Source organism: Branchiostoma floridae, chromosome 14 (assembly GCF_000003815.2).
Source record: "Branchiostoma floridae strain S238N-H82 chromosome 14, Bfl_VNyyK, whole genome shotgun sequence".
NCBI classification, from domain to species: Eukaryota; Metazoa; Chordata; class Leptocardii; order Amphioxiformes; family Branchiostomatidae; genus Branchiostoma; species Branchiostoma floridae.
In genome coordinates, this window is record NC_049992.1 from 13,245,518 (window position 1) to 13,251,797 (window position 6,280).

The 6,280-nt window shown below is 39.4% G+C and overlaps 1 protein-coding gene across 3 annotated transcripts in view; it reads left to right on the forward strand.

Annotated features, from left to right (window-relative positions):
* Positions 1-6,280, forward strand: part of LOC118429838 (arginine-glutamic acid dipeptide repeats protein-like) — a 95,542-nt gene that overhangs the window by 8,515 nt on the left and 80,747 nt on the right. The window lies entirely within an intron of this gene.

The window sequence follows — 6,280 nt, forward strand, 5'->3', positions numbered from 1 at the left end:
AGTCTGTATATTGTCTTACCCTAGACTTTAGCTTACCTGTGCTCGCGTGTGTAAACTGCGCAGTAAACATATGCATTGAGCCCGCTGTCCATTTACAGGTAATTTCCTAATGCTTCTGGCCATTATGAGTCTGTAAGGCCGCCCTTCGCCCTTTGTTTGGTGAGAGCTGGTGATCGATAGGGGACTGTTCATTGTTAACCCCCTGTGTAAGGTTTCTTTCCACCCTTCAGCGGAAACACCGTCTTACTCAGGCGTGAACAATCCCAGTATTGTCTGAAAGGTTTTTTCACGGTCAAACTAACAATTCATAAGTGACCACCGGGTGATTTGTCCTTTGTTAAGTCTATTGTTTTAAGGTGATAATAGGTGTCAACAGGAGCCTGTCTTTGTTTTATATACCTGTCGGTAGGTCTTTTCTTCTGTCAACCACAGACTGTGCCAAATTCAGTTTTAGCTCAGGCTCTGCCAATTATGTCTGAGCTTTGCTAGGGAGCAACCGGATATTGCCCCTTTGAACAATGCCATGTATGTTGTAGGCAAACAAAATGCCTACTGTTGACTACATGGTCCTAGGGTTTTTATCTTCATCAAGTATATCAGTAAATCATTACAGATGCAGTATAGCAAGAGCTCTTTGTCATTCTAACATCGGTGACAGTGATTGTAAAAGCCAACAAAAAGGGCTTTTTGTCTTGCCATTTCTTAACGTCAACTTTAAAGTGTTGTGATAGCTGCATCCTCAGGCGGATAGCTTGAACAGAGGATACAGTGATAAGGATGGCGGAGGTCACTGGTTGTTGTAGATGACAGAGTGGTGTGTCAAGCTTGCAGTCTTCTTCGGTTTCTGTACACTGGAGTTTTTATCTTAACCACAGGGAAATGTGAATTCAATCAATCAATCCATCATTCAATGGATTTAAAAGACTTTGCTTTTCTACTTGGATCCTTGATTAACATATACGTTATATGCTATGTTTGAATTCAATCACTACAACTGGAGAAGATTCAGAGATTATTTCTGAGATTATTTCTGAATGTTTTGAGTGACACTGAAGAAGAGTGATGGATGTCACTGTAATTTATTGTCCATAAGTAATCTCTGAATCTTATCCAGTTGTAGAAGTTGAATTGTCTTTTAGGTAATGTTAACCTGGATGTGTATTAACCATCAATCATTCAATGTAACGTTACATGGATTTTAAATGTTTTGTCGACACCCTTTTGGGATATCATCTGGACTGTCCCCTACTCACTCAAGCTGGAAATACAGTACATGTAGTGGTGAGGAAATCCACCCCCCTCTCTCTGGGTGACTGGCACATGATTACAGGTTTTAGCCCCAGTTGTTCTGGCTAACACTCACTGTTCTAGCCAATTATTTTGGAACAGGCTAACATTATACCTTCTCCCTGCATAATGTATATAACCCTACTTCAATGCCCAAGTAACAAGCCACCATGGTCATCACTTATTCATGCATTTTTGCATTATCTGTGCTTGGGGAACAAGTGGCATTGATTGAGATCCATTACTGGGGCTGTACTGTTCCTGGAAGCATTGAACATTTTGTAATGGAGGATATAGAGGTGAGAACAGAACTGTTGAAGAGATTTCATAGAAACGACCTTCAACACAAAGAATGAAATACAGCAGTTGCATTGTTTTCGCGGTGTTAATCTTTTAAAAGCTCTTGGTCCTTGTGTTACAAAATCATTGAAAACACATGCTTTTGTTGCAGTTGCTTCCTTAGATTTGGAATTAACATTACAGGAAATCCTGGTTATCCATTGACAATATTTTGGTGTCCAACTCTTTGAATAATTCAGAAATACTGTCTTCTCTTAAGAAGGGGTGGCTTTTGATTAAAAAAAGAAACTTGTACTCAACGGGACATCTTTTATGAGTGTTACTGTTAGAGTTAACAAGAAAAGAAAACATGGCTACAGTAACTGTAGCTCATGAAACATCCCAGCCGATAGAAAGTAGGGTAGAATGTCTTTTCCTTTTAAATTGCTTCCTTTATCACTTTCTTTTGTGTCGAAGAACAGCTGTAAAAGTTGCTATGACTCCTGGCGAAATAGGCACTCAGTTACGGGCAGACAACCATTGCTACCCAGTGTGTACTATAATTCAACAACATCTAAAACGATGCTGCTGTGTTACTCTGGCTTCCAACCTTGAACTTCAAGAGTTTAAGACAAGGCTGTTGTTAAGGTAGAGCTCCAGCGCCCCATCTGTTGTCCTCTAACTGTAGAGAGTTTGTTTGTTCAAGCAGGAGAGAAGTAGACTGTGTAGGGCAGTGCTGATGGCTTCATGTTGGCTGCCCTTCACCCCCCAGTCCTCCACATGTCTGTGTTGCCTGGTCACAGGCCAAACATTTTTGCACCACTTATCACCCCCCCTGGTAAATCATACGGATTAATGTCCAATCTACAGTCTACTTATATATAGGGGTCGCCTGGCTTCCTAGACATCTTATTCAAATGATGTAGAAAATGAGATGACGCCAATTAGAGGAAGTACTCCTGCTTTGATAGGCAGAATTTCCTCAAATGTATTTGTGAAATTGAATTACCACATGTATGCCCTCACAGCTAATGGTCCATTATGGAAAACTTGTTACATGTACTGATCTTCAAAAGTAATGATAAGTAAATAGAAACTTTGATGAGCAGTTCAATTTGTATAGAGGTTTTTTCCCCGCAAAATGGTAACAGTTATGCAGCCAAAAAGTTGGTACCTGGAAGTTTGCCTTATGAGAAACTTCAAAACTTGATTGTTTTTTTTAATGTCTCAATTACTCATTCTCATTTTCTAATCTAGGCTTCTTACAATTCTATTGAAATAGAAAAGAGAAAAAAGAAAGAAAATGTTGGAGGGAAATATAGGAATGTGTGATACTAGTAGATCTCGCTAATTGGAAACCTATTCTTCTATATTTTTCATTATAGATAGCTTTGTGAAAACACAAAGCAAACCTTTATCGATGTACAAATTTCAAGAATCAAGCATGGTCAGAACAGATGTCAGGACAACAGCAGCTTGACTCCACCAGTTTTTAGGGAGTTTTTGGATGCAATTGACTCCTGTTCTGCATAAACACTGCCCCACCTCTTATCACCTGGGTGATAAATCAAGAGACCTAATCTGCAATCTTGTATGTATACCTGCCAAACTGTGTGTGTACTCTGGCACTGTAATATAAACATGCCTCAAACCCTGGGTGTTACTGTAAGCAGGGGAGCTTCCAACTTCTGCAGGATTACACATACACTCAAGCACAGGCCTCTTGAGCAGCAAGGTCTACCTGAGAGGGAAATTAGGACAAGGGACAAATCATTATCCACTTTGGCAGGTAGGAGAGCATTTCATAGGTTTTCAAGGGATGTACTGGAAGACATGTTACAGCATCTTCTCCTGCCCAGTGATGTGAAGTGATCTGTCCCTAATTAAATGCAAAGAACAAGAAGTAGCATAGATATGGGATTAAACTGTCCATTCAAGTATAAAATCTGTTTGGTATGATCACCCCTGGCTGAGTAGATAAAGTTTTTTATACTGTAGTTGCGTTGGAAAAGAGCCAAGGTTCTTGAAGCCTAATCTGTACTGTTGAATCAATGATTGTTGTGAATCAAATTGATGCAGACATTTATTACCATGTGTGACTTCTGCTGATCAACAATATCTTTGTGTCTATATACTTAACACCTCCCCAACACACGGATGATTTAGGGCTATGCTTTACTGCTTTGATATTTCTTAATGCCACTTGAGGAGTCTTGGCAAGTGGAGTTATTGACTAGAATATGGAGTGAGTGCCATATGTTATGGACCAGTGATCGCTGGGGTATGCTTGAGAATAAAGGGCATAGTCAGGAAGAATGGCTGTTCAGTTGTGCTGCTGCTAGGTAATTCTTCACGGTCGTGCTTTGCTCACCTGTGTCAAGAGTTATATGAGTGTGTTTGAGTTATTCCTGTGCTGTTTTGTGGGTTTGATGAAGGAGTTCGGGTGGTTAGAGTAGGAAAGGTTAGATTACTGTGCCTGTATAAGGGTGAACGTTTTGTTTAGTTCATCTTTAAAAATACGAGTGGGTGGTAATCGTAATAAATGTTACACAAGGAATCAATATAAAGTGTCCCGTCTCAGTTGTGAACTTCTGTTTGGAACAATAGGATTAAGCATTCAAACATGGTTCAACTGGTTTTGTGTTGTTGCTGTTCTAGAGATTTTCATCTCGATTTTCTATTGAATTGACTCCGCACTGATAAACAATGTATAACTATACTACAAGAACAGGTGATATATGGTAAGACAAAAAGATATATGTTCCATATCAAATACTGGAGATAAATTTGAATCTAATTTTCTATTATTGATTAAAGCTTGATGAAAAGATAGCATAGAAAAGTGCCCTTTTGTTTTTCCAGTAGGATAACCATTGACAGTTGCCATTTGAAATGCTCTAATTACACTGATAAACAATAGTGGTAATTTGTGATCTCTGTCGTCATTGTGATGGGTAAAGAGGTGCTTGAGTTGAATAATAGGGGGTGTTGTGCCTGATAGTAAGATGTCGCTATGGCTTCAAGCAACGTTTCTCTTCTGTTACATCCTGTATAACTAGGGAAGTCAATGCACTCTGTGAAATTTGCTTCTGGTGTCTTCCATATTTTCTTGTAGTACATACATATCAGAGGTGTAAAAAGGACTAAAAAACATGCGTACTATATCTACTAGTTGGAAATTAATTAGACTGTGGTTCCATTGGAGCTGATGTGGTCTTACCAGTGATACTATTAGAGAATTAGGGATGATTCACTGTTGGTCATGGTCTACATAGCAAGATAAAGGGGAGGATCATGAAGACCAAACCAGAAAATGCACATGTCACAAACGTACAGTAATAGCTGCAAATAAAAGTGTCTTTGCTTGGGAATTAGTGTGCAAAGATTGTCTTGTATGTGCTCTCCCTTATTTGGCAACAAATAATCAATTTGGTTTTAAGCGTAACAAATCATGTGCTAAAGCAGGTTTGGAAGCAATGTGTGAGAGATAAGCAGCCTCTACATGATTAACCCACGAAATTGATGATACCTCCCCACCTAATGGCTTCTCGCCACAGAAGACTCATCAACTTTTTTGTTGTGTTTGGGACGATGGGGTGAGATTGTTCGATTACAAACGATGAGTGAAAGAGATTGAGTAGTTGCTTGGCGTGGATTGTAGGAGTTAGATCTACTGTGGATATTTAGTGTAGTATTGCTTGGAAGACTTCAGATACCTGATTAGTAAAGAGAAATTTATATTCCTGACAGCTTTTGATAAACCAACTCTAACCAACCATACAGCAAGCAATTATTTATGTAATTATCAAGAAGCGAGAGGAAGCCGAATGTCCTAGAATAGATTAGACGCATATCTGCATATATAGATGTGTATGATTGTTTCCATTGTTACATATACTAGTATATGACTGTTACCATGTGACGTGTACTTAGCCCAGTGGGGCAAAAATGTACTCTCCAAGCAGAGGTTAGCCTCTGGCTGTTTTTCCAACGTTTTTTTAGTCGTTTTTATCGGGCTTTCTATTTTGTCATTTTTTTTGCTGTTTTTTCCAACCTAAGGTTAGCCGGAGCCTAACCTCTGCTTGGAGAGTAGCAAAAATGTGCAATAAATGTCTTCGTTCACGTTCACTATTCATGCACGCTGCATTTCAATGAGGGCCGCCCCTGTAACTGGCTGTAAGACCCTGTTCACATGAAAAAATTGCAAGTGAGTTAAACAAGGAATCCGATTGAAATTTTCTATCGGATTAAAAAAAATGTGTTCACATGAGTTTTATACAATCGGATTAAACTCAAACTTACGACCGCGACCACACAATCGGATTAAACTCTTTACCGCGGCACGCGTCGTGTTTCCAACGACCACCGCGGGCACGCGTAGTTTTTCCAAAATGTTGCCAGACTACCTCATAATTTTGAAGGATGTAGCGACATCGATATAATTGATTATAACTTGAGAAATCGGCCGGCTTTGGTCAGATTTTGACGCGTCGATGGTCCGCAACACACACTGACGAAAGTGGCGGCCTCTGGGTCATACGGGGTCATTGGGATAGTCTATTAGACTGGGGGTGGAAATGTTACGCGCGGTGTGATTATACTCTACATTTAACTATATAAAATGTATCTGTTGCAGAAGTTGCATAAATAAGGCAAACTGCTACCAAAACATTTGACTTCATCACGTATTTATCTGAAATAAAAGTCTGTGTTT